The following is a 20856-nucleotide window of genomic DNA, read 5'->3' on the forward strand; positions in this document are numbered from 1 at the left end:
TCTCTATCATAAATTGGAATGCAAAATCATGCAAGTCACGGTAGAATAAGAAAGTTCAGTCAGCAGTAAGAAAGTATATTAGATATTGCTAAATATCTCAGCAGGGGCATGTAAACAATATTCCTAATTATGGGAGCAGCCATTAGAGGGAGGAGTGCCAACACCGGATGCACCACTTAGATCCTGGAATTGGTATCAGCAACGCTGAAGGCTCAATACAATCCCATCGCTGCATATTCAGGATACAAATAATCCAGCGTGCCCCTGGTAGACAGCAATACACTGTACTATCACATAAAATCCTAATAAAATACATTTACATTTTTGGTTGTAACATGAAAAAGCGTGGAAAATTTTAAGGGATATGAATACTTTTTTAAGACAGTCGTTTTAAGCAAAGAGCAAAAGGCAGCCTGCCAACACAGGTAAGATTTGTATTAATGTTAAAACGACATAAGATTTCAAATGGCATGTTTTGACATGTACATTAGCTGCATTGCATACTTTACAAACTCTATACAAAGTTATGAATTCTTCCGGAAACCATTGTCACTAATATAGGAGACCTAAAGGTAATATGAGAAGCTGGTATAGCTGCATGCTCAGGACCCTGAAGAAAAAAACACTTCCTGATACTTACATTTGGATCTAGACTTAGAACACACCAAGCAACAAAGGCGTGAGTATAAATGTTTATTTATATGACACTGTTGTCTATGGACAGCAATTGGCAACGTTTTTATACTTCCTCCAATGCATATGGACACTTATGCCCCGTACACACGGTCGGACTTTGTTCGGACATTCCGACAACAAAATCCTAGGATTTTTTCCGACGGATGTTGGCTCAAACTTGTCTTGCATACACACGGTCACACAAAGTTGTCGGAAAATCCGATCGTTTTAAACGCGGTGACGTAAAACATGTACGTCGGGACTATAAACGGGGCAGTGGCCAATAGCTTTCATCTCTTTATTTATTCTGAGCATGCGTGGCACTTTGTCCGTCGGATTTGTGTACACACGATCGGAATTTCCGACAACGGATTTTGTTGTCGGAAAATTTTATCTCCTGCTCTCCAACTTTGTGTGTCGGAAAATCCGATGGAAAATGTCCGATGGAGCCCACACACGGTCGGAATTTCCGACAACACGCTCCGATCGGACATTTTCCATCGGAAAATCCGACCGTGTGTACGGGGCTTTAGAATTGATGAATACTACTGACCCACTCTAGTTATATGCTTGATTCAAAGGCGGGCACTATATGACTATCGCTCCTGACCTTAAAGGCGGGCACTATATGACTATCGCTCCTGACCTTAAAGGTGGGCACTATATGACTATCGCTCCTGACCCTAAAGGAAATCATAAGAGAATCAGGGAGGCTATTATTGCTGATCATTCCTTCTGAAAATGTTAGTTCTCTGGCTGTCATACTTGCACATTGTATGTGTGAACCTGTAAATTGGAGATGTTGGATTCAAGCACTGTGTTGTTTTTTTCTTAGATGAAGAGAACATGGGGTGTACTAAACCCAAATTAATGAAGCACCACACTATGTGTTATGAATCCAATATAATTTGTTTCCTCATATCACATATCACTACACATTTAATAGTAATAAAGACAGACAATAACTTGTAACTCAAAATAACTTAATAGAAGGAATTTTACTGAGAACTCTCTATAATACTGGACTAGTACAGGAATAAAAAAAGCAGTGTGTGTCGGTGTTGATGAGGGAAAAATTGTACATTGTAGCATTCTTGGTCAGTGTTCATAGTTGCATTGTGTGCGTTGTAAGGGAGTCGGTGACCATTGTCAATGTAAAATGGTTTGTCTCAACCCACTATTTACCACAGAAAATAAAGGAAAAATGTTTAAAGGAAAACAAATGCAGCCATCACATCTAGGAATATGTAAAAGCAATATAATACATTTTTGTTTTTTGGATTTAATGCACTTTAACAGCTACTGGGTAATAATCTACTGGGCTATGTAAAAGCAACTACAGGGCGCTGCAATCTTACTACTGGACAATGTCATTAACAGCTGGGCTCTGTGAAAACCCTGTTAGGCACTATAATAACATTGCTGGCACAGGAATAACGACTACTGGGTACAGAGCTACTGGGCACTGTGATAACAATACTGGGCATTGTAATATCAAGTTCTGGGCACTGTGAGAACACTTGTGGAACTGCAATAACACTGCTGGACACTGTGATAATCTACTGGGCACTGCGAAAACGGCTTGGTTCATCTTGTAACTGCTGGGTACTGTTGTAGCTGCTGGGCACTGAGAGAAGCCCTGTGTACTGTGAGAATATCAGGGCGTGGCCAGAACCGATAGGCTCTGTAAAAAGAATGGTCTATGGTCTCATGTATAGATCAGCAAAAATAAAAAGGTTTGCAATATGACAGTATATCAACATTTTGAGTATCCTCATTAGGTTAGTGGTAAACATGCCCTCCATGAGGACATGCGACACATTGAACATCCCGCTCCATGTATATGTTCCTCGAGCAGCTATTCTAGGGTGAGCAAGTTGTTCATTTAGAAGCCCACATTCTAGATCTAAATAACCAACTTGCAACATTGTGGAGCATTAACAACTTGGAGAGGAGTCTGGGCCTTACCCATCAGCTGCAGTTTGAGGACATTATAGAGGAGGGTATATACAGTGGGGACGGAAAGTATTCAGACCCCCTTAAATTTTTCACTCTTTGTTATATTGCAGCCATTTGCTAAAATCATTTAAGTTATTTTTTTTCCCTCATTAATGTACACACAGCACCCCATATTGCCAGAAAAACACAGACTTGTTGACATTTTTGCAGATTTATTAAAAAAGAAAACTGAAATATCACATGGTCCTAAGTATTCAGACCCTTTGCTCAGTATTTAGTAGAAGCACCCTTTTGATCTAATACAGCCATGAGTCTTTTTGGGAAAGATGCAACAAGTTTTTCACACCTGGATTTGGGGATCCTCTGCCATTCCTCCTTGCAGAATCTCTCCAGTTCTGTCAGGTTGGATGGTAAACATTGGTGGACAGCCATTTTTAGGTCTCTCCAGAGATGCTCAATTGGGTTTAAGTCAGGGCTCTGGCTGGGCCATTCAAGAACAGTCACGGAGTTGTTGTGAAGCCACTCCTTTGTTATTTTAGCTGTGTGCTTAGGGTCATTGTCTTGTTGGAAGGTAAACCTTCGGCCCAGTCTGAGGTCCTGAGCACTCTGGAGAAGGTTTTCGTCCAGGATATCCCTGTACTTGGCCGCATTCATCTTTCCCTCAATTGCAACCAGTCGTCCTGTCCCTGCAGCTGAAAAACACCCCCACAGCATGATGCTGCCACCACCATGCTTCACTGTTGGGACTGTATTGGACAAGTGATGAGCAGTGCCTGCTTTTCTCCACACATACCGCTTAGAATTAAGGCCAAAAAGTTCTATCTTGGTCTCATCAGACCAGAGAATCTTATTTCTCACCATCTTGGAGTCCTTTAGGTGTTTTTTAGCAAACTCCATACGGGCTTTCATGTGTCTTGCACTGAGGAGAGGCTTCCGTCGGGCCACTCTGCCATAAAGCCCTGACTGGTGGAGGGCTGCAGTGATGGTTGACTTTCTACCACTTTCTCCCATCTCCCGACTGCATCTCTGGATCTCAGCCACAGTGATCTTTGGGTTCTTCTTTACCTCTCTCACCAAGGCTCTTCTCCCCCGATACCTCAGTTTGGCCGGACGGCCAGCTCTAGGAAGGGTTCTGGTCGTCTCAAACATCTTCCATTTGAGGATTATGGAGGCCACTGTGCTCTTGGGAACCTTAAGTGCAGCAGAATTTTTTTTATAACCTTGGCCAGATCTGTGCCTTGCCACAATTCTGTCTCTGAGCTCTTCAGGCATTTCCTTTGACCTCATGATTCTCATTTGCTCTGACATGCACTGTGAGCTGAAAGGTCTTATATAGACAGGTGTGCCAAGTGTGTGTGGCTTTCCTAATCAAGTCCAATCAGTATAATCAAACACAGCTGGACTCAAATGAAGGTGTAGAACCATCTCTAGGATGATCAGAAGAAATGGACAGCACCTGAGTTAAATATATGAGTGTCACAGCAAAGGGTCTGAATACTTAGGACCATGTGATATTTCAGTTTTTCTTTTTTAATAAATCTGCAAAATGTCAACAATTCTGTGTTTTTCTGTCAATATGGGGCGCTGTTTGTACATTAATGAGGAAAAAAAATGAACTTAAATGATTTTAGCAAATGGCTGCAATATAACAAAGAGTGAAAAATTTAATGGGGTCTGAATACTTTCCGTCCCCACTGTATATGAAGGTACAGGAGTCCAGGGTAAGGCAGAGCTGCTGGAACACCAACACGGATCCCACCGGGGTTAGAGCGTAAGATTCCCTAGGGCGCGGAGTCTAAGAGCCAGCAGGTGTTCACCAGAGCCTCTAGTGGTGAGGATGGACTGGGCTGCAACTGGCTCCAGGTCGTGACCCCCAGGGTCCCCCAGCTCACGCCCACAGCAGGCAACAGGAGGATAGGGATAGTAAGATAATAAACCAAGGTCAGGGCCACAAGCAGACAAGGACAACAGAGTTCACACCAAAGGTTCAGGGTCACAGGAAAACAGGGATAGTCGGGGACACGCCAAAAGGTCAGGGTCACAAGCAGACAGGAATAGTTGAGAACACGCCAAGGTAGGTAACAGAAACAAACGTAGAGCACATGGGAAACAGGAAGCCAAACACACAAAGGTTGATCAGCAGGGCTGGCCTGCAGTGCACAGGTTAATATAGAGTTCACTGATAGGAGCTGGGGTAGAGCCATGCTAGAGGAGAGATTACAAAAGCAGTCAGGTGAGAGTCAGCTGGTATCTAGAGATTAACACATGGTGACAGGTAAGCTGACAGACAAACTCTATTGCATAACCATGACACCTACACCAGAGAGGTCTGCTGGAGCTAAGAGAATTGAAAATATGGCTGAGGAACTGGTGTAAGAAGGAAAGTTTGGAGTTCATTGAGAGCTGGGCTCACTTTTCAGTCAGTTACTGGCTCTACAGTAGGGATAAATGGCACATAAATGAGAAGGGTGCAGCTCCGTTGGGAGAATAAATAGTTAAAAGTTTGGAGGGGTTTTTTAAACTAGGCCCTCCGGGGGAAGAGTCAGAAAGGAATCTACCATGCCCAATGCAGGAGGTTTGCCTGATGCTAACTGTAATCCAAGAGTAAGCAGCAATAAATTACTAAACATAAGTAAAAAAGTAAAAGGTATATACACAAATGCTAGTCTGGCTAACAATATGGAAAAGCTAGAACAACTGCTATTTGAGAAGGATTCTGACATCATGGGCGTATCCGAAACCTGGTTAGACAACTCACATGACTGGGCTGTAAATATCCAACAGTACACACTGTTTCGGAAGGACTGGTTGAAAGAGGAGGGACATGCCTGTATGTCAAGAACAATCTGAAGTGTGAGAGATTACATCATTAATTTGACTTGTGAGGGTGCGGAATTGTTATGTCTGGAGCGTCACGTGAATGAAAAATTTGTTAAATTACTGATGGATGTTTGATATAAGCCCCTTAATATAAGGGGAAATGTGGTTGCTCTCAGAGATTGAAATGTCTGGAAGTTATTATAGGATACTTCGCATATCCTGATATTGATTGGACAAACAGAACTTCACACCAATGCCTGGTACACACGATGAGATTATCGGACGAACAATCATCCGTTTTTTTTTTGCATGCTAATCTCAGATCGAATCTGATGAGTTTAGTAAAGTCACAAATATTTGCCTACGACATAATAAAAATTCGGAAGTGATGTCATGTGTTGTAATGCATTTGTATTGCATTTTTGAACGACAGCTGTACTGATTAAACGAAAATCGTACGATCTGGCATCGTACAAAGAAAATTTTCGTGCATGTCCGATCAAATACTATCGGATGAACTGTCCTGATTGTCTCTCGAAATCTCTGTGCTAACGATCAGATAATCGTACGATTGCTCTGAAATCTGTATTTTTCGTACAATTTTCTAATCGTGTGTACCAGGCATAAGGCTCAACATTTCTTGAATGTATTCCAGCAAATTTTTTATGGGTCAAAAGGTAGAAGCCACAACTGGAAAACATGCTCTCTTGAACCTACTAATTTCAAATAACACATAGCTGCTTGCAGATGGGAAAATTAGGGACAACTTGCGGCAACAGTGATCATAGAATAGTCTATAAGGTTAATTAGAGGAAAGACAGACATGTTGGTATAACAAGAACCTTGAATTTCAAAAAGGTTAACTTTAAAGCGTAACTTCACCTTTGTTGAGAAAAAAAAACATTCCCCTCTGGCTGATCTATGTACATTGCAGGCGTTTTAACAAACTTTGTTGCAGATTCCTATCTTTTGTTATTCTGAAGAAATCACTGTCTGTTCCTCTGTGCCCCTGTGCTCACTGAGTCTAATGAGAGTGGTTTCATAATTATCAATCAGCTGCAGCAGCTGTAAGGCACTAATGAGGAAAGCTGCTAGGCCTGCATCCCTTTAGATGTGATTTTTCTTTGGGAGCATTGTACAAAAAATTACATTTTTGTTGCAGGGGATGCCTGAAATCAAACTTGTATCTTAGTGCGGACTTCTGGGAAAATCAGTGAGCCAATCACACAAGCACTAAATGATGTTTCCAGCGGGGCGTTCTGTACACATTCTGTGTAGAGAACACCTCCAGGTAGCCATTATGTATTGCATTTTCAGAATATTACAGAACTGCAGTTTGCAAGAAGGGTCATTTTTGTTAACATTCAATTACAATATGATTTGTGAAGTAATTGTATACACTATATTATTTTTTTTTTTATTTTGCTAGTTTCTTCCTCACAAAAGTGCAGTTATGCCGTGTACACACGAGCGGACTTTCTGACATACTTGGTCCGACGTTCTTCCCGCCGGACTTTCTGAACGGACGGACTTGCCTACACACGACCAGACTTTCCGGCAGGCTAGGTCCGCCCATCTTTCCGACTGACTTTCGCCGGAGTTGCAGCAGACTTTCAGAATTAACGGACTTGCCCACACACGGACAAGACCGTTCATTTTGAACGTGACTCAGGTACGACGGGACTAGAAAAGGAAGTCAATCTCGCCGCTTTTATTGGCGAGATTGACACCTTGCAAGCCCCGTCGTGGGACATACCAGGATGGCATGGATTTTAAGGGGAACCCCCTATGCCGAAAAATCGGCGTGGGGTCCCCCCCAAAATCCATACCAGACCCCGATCCGAGCACGCAGCCGGACGGTCAGAAAAGGGGGTGGGGACGAACGAGCGCCCCCCCTCCTGAACCATACCAGGCCGCATGCCCTCAACATGGGGGGGTGGGTGCTTTGGGGGAGGGGGGGTGCCCTGCGGGGCCCCCCACCCCAAAGCACCTTGTCCCCATGTTGATGAGGACAAGGGCCTCTTCCTGACAACCCTGGCTGTTGGTTGTCGGGGTCTGCGGGCGGGGGGCTTATCGGAATCCGGGAGCCTCCTACACTAAGAGGGCCCCCAGATCCCGGCCCCCCACCCTACATGAATGAGTATGGGGTACATGGTACCCCTACCCATCCACCTAGGGAAAAAGTGTCAATAATAAAACACACTACACAGGTTTTTGAAGTAATTTATTAGACAGCTCCGGGGGGGGTCTTCTTCCGGCTTCGGGGGTCCCTCTGGTTCCTCTTCTCCCAGTGTTCCAGTTCCTCGGCACCGGGTGATGTTGACCACGCCCCCTAAAACGTCACAGTCCCAGCATGCCCAGGGACTGTGACGGCATAAGGGGCAGGGTCTCCGGCTATATAAGTCACATCAGAGCGCTCAGAGACCAGTCCAGCCGGAGAGACCATTGTGTCAACATCTGGAGAAGAGAAGAGGGAAGACGACAAGAGGCCAGAAGTCCGGACCTCCGCTGGCAAGAGAGCGGCATGAAGATAGCGGAGGAGCTGGCTGAAGAACTGGAACACCGGGAGAAGAGGAACCGGAGGGACCCCCGAAGCCGGAAGAAGACCCCCCCGGAGCTGTCTAATAAATTACTTCAAAAACCTGTGTAGTGTGTTTTATTATTGACACTTTTTCCCTAGGTGAATGGGTAGGGGTACCATGTACCCCATACTCATTCACATAGGATGGGGGGCCGGGAGCTGGGGGCCCTCTTATTATAGGGGGCTCCTGGATTCCGATAAGCCCCCTGCCCGCAGACCCCGACAACCAACGGCCAGGGTTGTCGGGAAGAAGCCCTTGTCCTCATCAACATCGGGACAAGGTGCTTTGGGGTGGGGGGGCCCCGCAGGGCCCCCCCTCCCCAAAGAACCCACCACCCATGTTGAGGTCATGCGGCCTGGTACGGTTCAGGAGGGGGGGGGGGGCGCTCGCTCGTCCCCACCCCCTTTCCTGACCGGCCGGGCTGCGTGCTCGGATCGGGGTCTGGTATGGATTTTGGGGGGGACCCCACGCCGATTTTTCGGCGTAGGGGGTTCCCCTTAAGATCCATACCAGGCCTGGGATGCCCCGCACTCGCCGCAATAGGAAAATTTGTTTTTCCTATTGCAGCGAGCGCGAGATGCAGTACTCTGCCCTTGCATCGTATCTGGTCCGTCAGACCAGCATACAGACGCATGCAGACGAACGGGCTTTCCGTCAGGAACTGAGTCCGGCGGACTAAGATTTAAAGCATGCTTTAAATCTAGGTACGGCGGACTTTTGGGGAAAAAAAGTCAGGCGGAGCCTACACACGGTCGGATTGTGCGGCGGACTCTGGTCCGCCGGACCAAGTATGCCGGAAAGTCCGACCGTGTGTACGCGGCATTACCCTTTAATAAGCTGTGTCACCGCGATTACTGGGAGGCTGGGTTCACACTGCAGCACGGAGTGGCTCACAGCAGGAGTCCTGTGCGTCCCCGTTCAAAGTTTCAGGTCCGATTTCAGCCCATATTTTTGGCTAAATTCAGACCTGAAACGGACCAAAAAATGCACAGGACTCCTGAGCCATTCACACCGAAGCCGCTCCTGACATTTGAATTGGATGTGGGGAAACCTGCATCCAATTCACAATAGTGTGAACCCAGCCTGATACTAAACAGGACTAGGGATGAGCCGAACGCCCCCCGGTTCGGTTCGCACCAGAACCTGCGAACGGACCGAAAGTTTGCACGAACGTTAGAACCCCATTGAAGTCTATGGGACTCTAAACAGGACTAGGGATGAGCCGAACGCAACTTGATGTTAGCCTCATTCGGCAGGACTTTGACATACTCCGTGCACGGGTGTCGGAAGCGGAGCAGCGTGTGGGGCTAACAGAAGACACGGTCACGGAGCACACAGTGTCGATCCGCACCCTACAAACGAAGGTCAGAGCGCTGGAATACAAGGTGGACGACGCAGAAAATAGGAACAGGAAGAATAACCTCCGCCTCGTAGGTATGCCGGAGGGAGCAGAGGGGAAAAACCCCACGGTCTTTATGGAAGAGATACTAAGAAAGCTGCTGCCGGCTGCGCAGTTCTCGCCATACTTTACGGTGGAACGTGCCCACAGGATCCCTCCAGTCCCGGGGCCACCAGGTTCTAATCCTCGCACTCTAATCTTTCGGCTGCTCAATTTTCGGGACCGGGACGAGATACTCCGCGCAGCTCGCAGAGCGGGTGAGCTGAAATACTAAACAGGACTAGGGATGAGCCGAACGCCCCCCGGTTCGGTTCGCACCAGAACCTGCGAACGGACCGAAAGTTTGCACGAACGTTAGAACCCCATTGAAGTCTATGGGACTCTAAAATTAGCACTTTTGATTTCAAACGTTCAAGGCTAATTTGCATGGTCTTATCCTAAAAAGGGTTTGGGGACCTGGGTCCTGCCCCAGGGTACATGTATCAATGCAAAAACAAGTTTTAAAAACGGCCGTTTTTTCGGGAGCAGTGATTTTAATGATGATTAAAGTGAAAAAAAAGGTGAAATATTCCTTTAAATATCGTACCTGGGGGGTGTCTATAGTATGCCTGAAAAGTGGTGCTTGCGGCTTTAATGTAATGTCGGGTCCTGACAATATGGATGAAAATCAGTGAGACAAACGGCATGGGTACCCCCCCCCAGTCCACTACCAGGCCCTTGGGGTCTTGTATGGATATTAAGGGTAACCCCGCACCCAAATTAAAAAAAGGAAAGGCGTGGGGCCCCCAAGCCCTATATACTCTGAACAGCAGTATACAGGCAGTGCAAACAAGACAGGGACTGCAGGTTTGTTGTTAAGTAGAATCTGTTTGTAATTTTGAACTGGTACATTTTTAAAGTGTAGCTCCAGCCAAAAAATCTATTTTTAAGCTTTTTGGAAAACATAGGGAAGGGTTATCACCCCTGTGACATTTGTTCTGCTGTCTGTGCTCCTCTTCAGAAGATTTCACCTCACTTTCTGTCACAATGGCAAATGTTTTTTGAAAATTTGGGGGTTTTAGTGAAACAAGGATTAGTGATAAAGCATCAGTGGAAAGGAGAAATGTTTTTCCCATTTTAACTCTTACAGGAGAGAATTTCCCTTCCTAGGGGTAGATTTCATCTCACTTCCTGTTGTCTCCTTCCGTTTGCAAGTAGGAGTCATTTGTTGGATGTTTGAAAGTAGGGGCCTGCCCTATATACTCTGCAGAAATTGTGGCCTTAGGTGTTGGTTTTGCCACAACACTGTAAGCCCTCACAGGGCCCTGCTGTGAAATATTAGATCAAGAATTGTAATTCCATGCCCCTGTTGAACAGGGGCAGAAAAATTGGGCCTTTGGTGATGGTGCTGATGCCACAACACTGTAAATCCTCACAGTTACTCTTGGTGGGCGCTGGAAGGGGCCCTGCTGTAAAATATTAGATCAAGAATTGTAATTACATGTCCCTGTTGAACAGGGACAGAAAAATTGGGCCTTAGGCACTGGTGCTGGTGCCACAACACTGCAACCCCTCACAGATACTCTAGTTGGAAACAGGGGCTGAAAAATTGGGCCTTAGCCACTGTGGCGGTGTCCAGAAACAAAATATTCTTACAAGCTTTCAGCTTGGCGTGGCCAAGATGGCGATCTGAGAGGAAGCAGGTTTTAGAGCTCTGCTGGAGATCCGTCTTTATATCCGTTCTCCTGGCCCCTTTTCTCACTATAAACTAGCCAGAAGTGTTCCGGATGCCATACAAAACTAGGCACAGGGGGAAGAAGCTTTGATTTCCACCAGGTGAGGAGGAAACAACTACACAAGTGACTCCCCACGTGCAAACCTCCCCTGGCAGTGCAAGAAACATGGCGTCCCAGACGGACATGTAGGAGAAGTCGGACGTGCAGCGACTTGGCTTCCAGGAGGTAATGGCCGCGATAGCTTCATGCCAAACTGCCCTGACTAACAAAATTGAGGCTGTACAACTTGATGTTAGCCTCATTCGGCAGGACTTTGACATACTCCGTGCACGGGTGTCGGAAGCGGAGCAGCGTGTGGGGCTAACGGAAGACACGGTCACGGAGCACACAGCGTCGATCCGCACCCTACAAACGAAGGTCAGAGCGCTGGAATACAAGGTGGACGACGCAGAAAATAGGAACAGGAAGAATAACCTCCGCCTCGTAGGTATGCCGGAGGGAGCAGAGGGGAAAAACCCCACGGTCTTTATGGAAGAGGTACTAAGAAAGCTGCTGCCGGCTGCGCGGTTCTCGCCATACTTTACGGTGGAACGTGCCCACAGGATCCCTCCAGTCCCGGGGCCACCAGGTTCTAATCCTCGCACTCTAATCTTTCAGCTGCTCAATTTTCGGGACCGGGACGAGATACTCCGCGCAGCTCACAGAGCGGGTGAGCTGAAATACCAAAATACCACCCTGATGTTTTTCCCTGACTTCTCAATGGAAAACAAGCTTTCAGCTTGATCATTGAGGAGGAAGAGGATAGTCACTCAGCATAACAGGATAGTCACTCAGCATCAGCATAAGCAGTCTTGAAGGGATCTGACATTTCCAAAAAAAATTATTCGGTTACATCAGCATCAGGTGCTTGGTATCTGGTGGTGATCCAAGACTGATTCATTTTTATGAAGGTCAGTCAATCGACCGAGTCGGTGGACAGACGCACCCTGTGATCGGTTACAAAGCCTCCAGCAGCACTACATAGTTACATAGTTACATAGTAGGTGAGGTTGAAAAAAGACACAAGTCCATCAAGTCCAACCCATGTGTGTGATTATGTGTCAGTATTACATTACATATCCCTGTATATTGCGGTCATTCAGGTGATTATCTAATAGTTTCTTGAAGCTATCAATGCTCCCCGCTGAGACCACCGCCTGTGGAAGGGAATTCCACATCCTTGCCGCTCTTACAGTAAAGAACCCTCTACGTAGTTTAAGGTTAAACCTCTTTTCTTCTAATTGTAATGAGTGGCCACGAGTCTTATTAAACTCTCTTCTGCGAAAAAGTTTTATCCCTATTGTGGGGTCACCAGTACAGTATTTGTAAATTGAAATCATATCCCCTCTCAAGCGTCTCTTCTCCAGAGAGAATAAGTTCAGTGCTCGCAACCTTTCCTCATAACTAAGATCCTCCAGACCCTTTATTAGCTTTGTTGCCCTTCTTTGTACTCGCTCCATTTCCAGTACGTCCCTCCTGAGGACTGGTGCCCAGAACTGGACAGCATACTCCAGGTGCGGGCGGACCAGAGTCTTGTAGAGCGGGAGAATTATCGTTTTATCTCTGCAGTTGATCCCCCTTTTAATGCATGCCAATATTCTGTTTGCTTTATTAGCAGCAGCTTGGCATTGCATGCCATTGCTGAGCCTATCATCTACTAGGACCCCCAAGTCCTTTTCCATCCTAGATTCCCCCAGAGGTTCTCCCCCCAGTGTATAGATTGCATTCATATTTTTGCCACCCAAATGCATTATTTTACATTTTTCTACATTGAACCTCATTTGCCATGTAGTCGCCCACCCCATTAATTTGTTCAGGTCTTTTTGCAAGATTTCCACATCCTGCGGAGAAGTTATTGCCCTGCTTAGCTTAGTATCGTCTGCAAATACAGAGATGGAACTGTTTATCCCATCCTCCAGGTCGTTTATGAACAAATTAAATAGGATTGGTCCCAGCACAGAACCCTGGGGGACCCCACTACCCACCCCTGACCATTCTGAGTACTCCCCATTTATCACCACCCTCTGAACACGCCCTTGTAGCCAGTTTTCAATCCATGTACTCACCCTATGGTCCATGCCAACGCACCTTATTTTGTACAGTAAACGTTTATGGGGAACTGTGTCAAATGCTTTTGCAAAATCCAGATACACCACGTCTACAGGCCTTCCTTTATCTAGATGGCAACTCACCTCCTCATAGAAGGTTAATAGATTGGTTTGGCAAGAACGATTCTTCATGAATCCATGCTGATTACTGCTAATGATATCATTCTTATTACTAAAATCTTGTATATAGTCCCTTATCATCCCCTCCAAGAGTTTACATACTATTGATGTTAGGCTAACTGGTCTGTAATTCCCAGGGATGTTTTTTGGGCCCTTTTTAAATATTGGTGCTACATTGGCTTTTCTCCAATCAGCTGGTACCATTCCAGTCAATAGACTGTCTGTAAAAATTAGGAACAACGGTCTGGCAATCACCTGACTGAGTTCCCTAAGTACCCTCGGATGCAAACCATCTGGTCCCAGTGATTTATTAATGTTAAGTTTCTCAAGTCTAATTTTAATTTCGTCCTCTGTTAACCATGTAGGTGCTTCCTGTGTTGTGTCATGAGGATAAACACTGCAGTTTTGGTTACTGAAGCCCCCCGATTCACTCGTGAAGACTGAGGAGAAGAATAAATTCAATACCTCTGCCATCTCCCCATCCTTTGTAACCAGATGTCCTTCCTCATTCTTTATGGGGCCAATATGGTCTGTCCTCCCTTTTTTACTGTTTACATACTTAAAGAATTTCTTGGGATTTTTTTTGCTCTCCTCCGCTATGTGTCTTTCATGTTCTATCTTAGCCATCCTAATTGCACCCTTACATTTCTTATTGCATTCTTTATAAATTCTGAATGCTGTGGATGATCCCTCAACCTTGTATTTTTTGAAGGCCTTCTCCTTTGCTTTTATATGCATTTTTACATTGGAGTTAAGCCATCCAGGATGTTTGTTCGCTCTGAATGTGCGTTCCAAAAGAACGCTGGATGCAGGACAGGCCAGTAGCTCAATTGCATACTGTGCAAGCTCTGGCCAGTGATCCATCCTCACAACCCAGTAACCCAGAGGATTTTCGGTGGGAAAGGTGTCCAAGTCAGATCTTGCCCCTAGTTATTCCTGCACCATGTAAAACAGACGCTGGCGATGGTTGCTGGAACTGATCATATCTTGGGGCTGCAGACTAAAAAATTGTCTGAACGCATCGGTCAGACGGCCACCTTCTCTGCCGCTCCTTCTTTTACTGACCGAAGCCTCAGCAACACGTTGTCCAGAAACAGGAGTTTGTAACCTCCCAGTCTCTGGGAAGGCGTTGCACAGACCTTTCTGCAAGGCCTCCCGAAGATGTTTCATCCTCTGCTCCCTCTGCGACGGCAAGATAAGGTCCGCAACCTTACCCTTGTAACGTGGATCAAGGAGGGTTGCCAGCCAGTATTGATCCTTCTCCTTGATACCACGAATACGAGGATCCTTCTGCAGGCTTTGCAGGATCAGGGAGGCCATGCAGCGTAGGTTTGCTGAGGCATTCGGTCCGGAGTCCTCTGGGTCACTAAGGACGACATGATCCGCAGCCACCTCCTCCCAGTCACGTACAAGTCCATGTGTTTCTTGGGACTCAATGATCCCTTAAAGACTGCTGCTGATGCTGAGTGCCAGGCTCCACCTCCATACTGACACAATCCTCCTCCCCCTCCTCCTCGTCCTCTTCCTGGGTGATCAGCGGGCACGCAGGAACACTGTCTGGATAAAGGTGGCCTTGAGAGCTAAGGAAGTCCTCCTCTTCCTGCCTCTGTTCTGCCTCAAGTGCCCTGTCCATTATTCCACGCAGCGTGTGCTCCAACAGGTGGACAAGGGGGACAGTGTCACTGATGCATGCACTGTCACTGCTCACATCCTCGTGGCCTCCTCAAATGGTGACAGGACAGTGCATGCACCTCTGATCATGGCCCACTGGCGTGGGGAAAAAAAAAAAACAAGCTCCCCTAACCCTGTACTGGTGCCATAGTCACACAGGTACTCATTGGCCCTCTGCTGCGTGTGCAGCCACTGCAGCATGGCCAACATTGAGTTCCACCTAGTGGGCATGTCACAGATTAGGCGGTTCTTGGTTAAAGGTTAATTCAGGTTAAATTACATTTGGAGGTCTGCCAGCCAAGCACTGGCATTATATGACCAGCGGAAATGCACACAGACTTTCCTGGCCTGCCTCAGGACATCCTGTAAGCCCGGGTACCTGCCCAAGAACCGCTGCACCACCAAGTTAAGGACGTGAGCCAAATAGGGCACATGGGTCAGTTGTCCCTGTCGGAGGGCGGAGAGGAGGTTGGTGCCATTGTCGCAAACCACCATTCCTGCCTTAAGTTGGCATGGCGTCAACCACCTCTGAACCTGCCCCTGCAGAGCTGACAGAACCTCTGCCCCAGTGTGGCTCCTGTCCCCCAAGCACACCAGCTCAAGCACTGCATGGCATCTTTTGGTCTGCGTACTTGCGTAGCCCCTTAAACGCCTACAGAGCACCGCTGGTTCCGAGGACAAAGCACAGGAAGAGGCCATGGAGGAAGAAGAAGAGGAGGGGGTGGAGGAGAGAGGTGTGTCACAATCATTAGCATTTTGGAGGCGTGGTGGCGGAACAACCTCCAACACTACTGCACCTTGTCCTGCATCCTTCCCAGCTGCCAGCAGAGTCACCCAATGCGCCGTGAAACTTAGGTAACGTCCCTGTCCATGCCTGCTGGACCATGAGTCAGCGGTAATATGCACCTTACCGCTGAACGCCCTGTCCAGCGAGGCATGGACATTGCCTTCCACATGCCGGTAGAGAGCCGGAATCGCCTTCCGTGAGAAAAAGTGGCATTTGGGTACCTGCCACTGAGGAACCACACATTCCACAAACTCACGGAAGGGGGCAGAGTCTACCAACTGAAAAGGTAGCAGTTGAAGTGCTAGCAATTTTGCCAAGCTAGCATTCAACCCCTGGGCATGTGGATGGCTGGGAGCGAACTTCTTTCGGCGGTGCTGGAGCAGGGAAATTTGCCTGGTACAATCTGACGTCGGTGTACCGAAAGCAGATTGCCCACAAGTACTTGGCTGTGACACACCTAATTCTACACCTTCATTCCTCTCAGTGCAGGTCTCAGAGAGGACTGAAGGTATAGTGGGGTTAGAGATCTCAGCTGATGAGGAGCAAGGAGAGGTCCCCTTTGTTCTTTGGTGTGGGTATTTTAGATACACTTGCCAACGAACTGCATGGCAGGTCAACATATGTCTGGTCAAGCACGTGGTGCCCAAGCGGGAGATGTTTTGGCCACGCGAGATACGCTTGAGACATATGTTGCAAATAGCAGCGGTGAAATCTGATGCACTCATCTCAAAAAAGGCCCACACCAAAGAACTTTTGGAATAACACGCAGAGACAGCAGTACCCTGCACATGTGGAGCTTTGCGGTATGATGCAGTCAGTGTGCTGCCCTTAGGCTGGCCCCTGGAGGGCATCCTGCCTCGTTGGTGATGTGCCTCCTCCTCCTCTCTCCTCTCTCCTATCAGGCACCCACGTTGAGTCAGTGACCTCATCATCCCCTCCCTCCTCATCACTGGAGCAAACCTGGCAGTATGGGACATCAACACACTAGACCAGTACAGAGAAGCCAAAATCACCCCAAGAAGGCTCAGATGCGACCTAGGTCCCAATGATGGGTTAATAGACGAAAATCTATCAAGGACTTGGTTTGATTTCTTCAACAGCTGTGAAAATAAATTACTAGACACCATAATTGAAAGGAGGAGAATCAAACTAAAAAAGATAGAATCCACCATTAGTAACATCAAAGATAACATGCTACCACATGTAGAAACGAATGAGTATAAAACTAGAGCGACTAAATTACAAGAATTTTTAACTAAACTGGACAATGAAGTAAAGAATAAAAAGGTTAAAAAATATCAAAGGGATAAAAAAGATTATTTGGAGGGGGAAGTGTACAGGTGGCAGAAAGAGGAAACAACCACCAATTCTGCAAACACATCCCTGGATGAAGAGATGGACATTAGGGATGTGGTTGCAGACACAAGAAATAGTGGAACACCAGGCACCCCAATCGCCAATCTAATAAGAAGAGACACTAGGACGTCAACACATACCCCAAGTAACAATCAGAAAAAAGTGAATATTCAGAAACCCGAGCAAGGGAATAACATCACAAATGCACCCCCTTATCAACCCCTGATGGGACAGTACCCCAGACCCTGGAGAGGGGGTTACAGAGGCAGGGGTAGAGGTTATTACAACTACAACCAAAACTATGGCCCACCCATGTGGCAGGGGGTATGGCGGGATTGGAGGGAACCCTGCAAACCACCCATGCCAGTATTCCAAACCAGCAGAGGGGGCTGGAGCAGGAGCCCCCAGGATGCTGGAGGAAATACAAACCAAAGAGAAAAAGAGGCTGCAGAGGGGGAGGCAAAAAGGAAAAGAGAAAATTAGGGGAGGGAATTTTTAATTTAACGGACATAACATTCACCCAGGAAGAACTATTGGTACTAGATAGCGGAATTAAATATGCACCTAGTGCAACTTTTAACCAGTTTGAAGCATTTATTGACTTGCAGAAGTTTATTAGAAAATTAAATCTAAAGAAACATTTTTTAGAAAAGGGAGAACCCCAACACCAACCAAATGAAACAGGATACAAACATAGTCAGTTGAGGAACAGGTCCACATTCAAACCCAGGTCTAACACCAATCAACACATAGAAGTGTTCAAAAGGATAGTGGAGAAGGAAATGAGAAATATCAAACCGGAAAAGTGCAATAAAGATAGAATATGGCAAGGTCTGAAAAAACTGGAAAAAAGGAAAAACATAGTAATCCGACCAGCAGACAAGGGGGGAGGGGTAGTGGTCCTAACCAAACAGGACTACTACACAGAGTTGGAAAGATTGGTAAAAGACATTAGCACATACCAACCCCTAAAAAAGAATCCTAATAGAGAACTTAAAAAGAAATTGAAAGATTGTCTAAATAAGGGCATAGCAGATAAAATCATTAATAAAAAAGAAGGTAGATACTTGTTGACAGAGGCACCAAGAATACCAGTAATATACCAGGTCCCAAAAATTCATAAAAACAAAACCAAACCACCAGGGAGGCCCATAATCAGTGGCATTGAATCAGTATACTCTAGACTGGGGAAATACTTGGACATACTCCTCCAGCCAATAGCAGGAGAGGGCAAGGCATTCCTCAAGGACAGTAAAGATGTAATCAACAATTTAAAAGATATACAGGTGGACGACTCCACACTACTGGTAACACTGGATGTGGAGTCATTGTATACTAATATAAAACAAACAGATGCCTTGGCAGCTGCAGCATGGGGAATGAAGAACCTATCAGACCTAAAATTAAAACAAAGAAGGTTTATCCTGGAGGGACTAAGGATGGCTATGGGGAACATTTTTTTCTGGCACGATCATAACTATTACAGGCAAATTAAAGGGGTGGGAATGGGCAACAAGTATGCACCGAGTGTGGCCAACATCTTCCTGAGTAAATGGGAGGAGGAAGAAATCTTCCGGAGATGCTGGCCACACTTGCTGTTATACAAACGCTACATCGATGATATTTTGATAGTGTGGAAGGGAAATCAGGAACAGTTAGAACAGTTTATGCAACATATTGGCTGCAACCAGTATGATATCAAATTTACAGCGACAATACATCAACAAAGAATTCATTTTTTGGATTTGGAAATTTATAAAAATAAGAATAAACTTGGGACTAGGACACATTTTAAAGAAACGGACCGGAATGGGTACATACCGATGGGGAGTTGTCACCATCCTCAGTGGGAAAAAAGCCATTCCGAAGAGCCAGTTTATCAGGATAAGACGAAACTGTGACTTAATAGAGGACTATTTCCAGCAGACTGATATCCTGATAGAGAGATTTATAGACAAGGGCTATAAAAGAAATGTACTGGAGGAAGCACGCCTGAAAGTAGCCAATATGGATAGGGAATCAACTCTAATAAACAAAACAAAAAACCATAACCAGAGTAACAAAATACCATTTATAACAGGATTCAATAAACAATATAAAGCATTAGAGAACATTATAAAAAAACATTGGCCTATAATCAGCAATGATCCACAACTAAGCAAGGTATTACCACAAAAACCAACATTTCTGTACAGAAGAGCAAGAAGGATCCGTGATAAGATAGTAAAAAATGTGCCAGACCCCCCTAAAACTATGTCAACTTTTTTCAGTCAGAAGGGTTTCTTCAGATGTGGGAAATGTAAGGCTTGTAGATCTACCAACAAAATAGATAGAAAGATAACGAACTTTATGTCGAACACCAATGAACAAACATACAACATCGAGAAATTGATAACATGCTGTAGTACACATGTCACCTACGTACTGGAGTGCAGCTGTGGACTACAGTACGTAGGCAGAACAACCAGAGCCCTGTTAGTAAGAATAGGTGAACATGTCAGAAACATCAAAAAAGGATTCAAACATCACAGTGCATTCAAACATTTTAGGGACACACACGGAAGAAACCCCCAACATTTAAAGTTCTATGGAATAGACAGAATAGAGAAAAACTGGAGAAACACCAATATGAAAAGAGAGGTGTCAAGGAATGAAACCCATTGGATATTTAAAATGGACACGATGAGGCCAATGGGGTTGAATGTGGAACTCGACATCAACTGCTATCTGGAAGATTATTAACCACTTCAATACCGGCGTATAGTCATATGACGTCCACAGATGGGATCTCCCATCCTGGGTGGACGTCATATGACGTCCTGGGATTCCCGGCCGCCTAGGGGGCGGGCGCGCGCGCCCGCCGCGTTCCTCGGGACCCTGTGCGTGTGCCCGGCGGCCGCGATGTCCGCCGGGCACCCGCGCTTGCCGGTTAACCGGGGTAAACCGTGGATCTGTGTGTGTGTAAACACACAGATCCACAGCCTGTCAGCTCTGAGGAGAGCGATCTGTGTTCCCAGAACGGAGGAACACTGATCGGTCTCCTCCCCTTGTACGTCCCCTCCCCCTACAGTTAGAAGCATTCCCTAGGAAACATATTAACCCCTCCCCGCCCCCTAGTGGTTAACCCCTTCACTGCCTGTCACATTTACACAGTAATCAATGCAATTTTATAGCATTGATCGCTGTATAAATGTGAATGGTTCCAAAAATGTGTCAAAAGTGTCCGATGTGTCCGCCATAATGTCGCAGTCAGGAAAAAAAATCGCGATCGCCGCTAAAAAAATAAATAAATATATTTTTTTTAAAAACGCCATAAATCTATCCCGTATTTTGTAGATGCTATAACTTTTGCGCAAACCAATCAATATACGCTTATTGCGATTTTTTTTACCAAAAATATGTAGAAGAATACGTATCGGCCGAAACTGAGGAAAAAATTAGTTTTTTAAAAAAAAAATTGGGATATTTATTATAGCAAAAAGTAAAAAATATTGTGTTTTTTTCAAAATTGTCGCTCTTCTTTTGTTTATAGCGCAAAAAATAAAAACCGCAGAGGCGATCAAATACCACCAAAAGAAAGCTCTATTTGTGGGGAAAAAAGGACGTCAATTTTTTTTGGGTACAA

General features: G+C 45.8%; 1 protein-coding gene across 2 annotated transcripts in view; it reads left to right on the top strand.

Moving 5' to 3' along the window:
• The first annotated feature begins 203 nt into the window (after positions 1–203).
• The window catches only part of LOC141106405 (membrane-spanning 4-domains subfamily A member 4A-like), a 77122-nt gene continuing 56469 nt past the window's right edge, over positions 204–20856 (top strand). Inside the window, exon 1 of one of the 2 annotated variants that reach the window (XM_073597167.1) lies at positions 204–425. The gene's annotated coding sequence lies outside the window, so the exon portion shown is untranslated. Of the gene's footprint in view, positions 426–506; positions 680–20856 lie in introns of those variants that run through there. The other variant, XM_073597166.1, reaches the window with a different exon arrangement.

The sequence above is a fragment of the Aquarana catesbeiana genome, linkage group LG08, assembly GCF_042186555.1.
Source record: "Aquarana catesbeiana isolate 2022-GZ linkage group LG08, ASM4218655v1, whole genome shotgun sequence".
NCBI classification, from domain to species: Eukaryota; Metazoa; Chordata; class Amphibia; order Anura; family Ranidae; genus Aquarana; species Aquarana catesbeiana.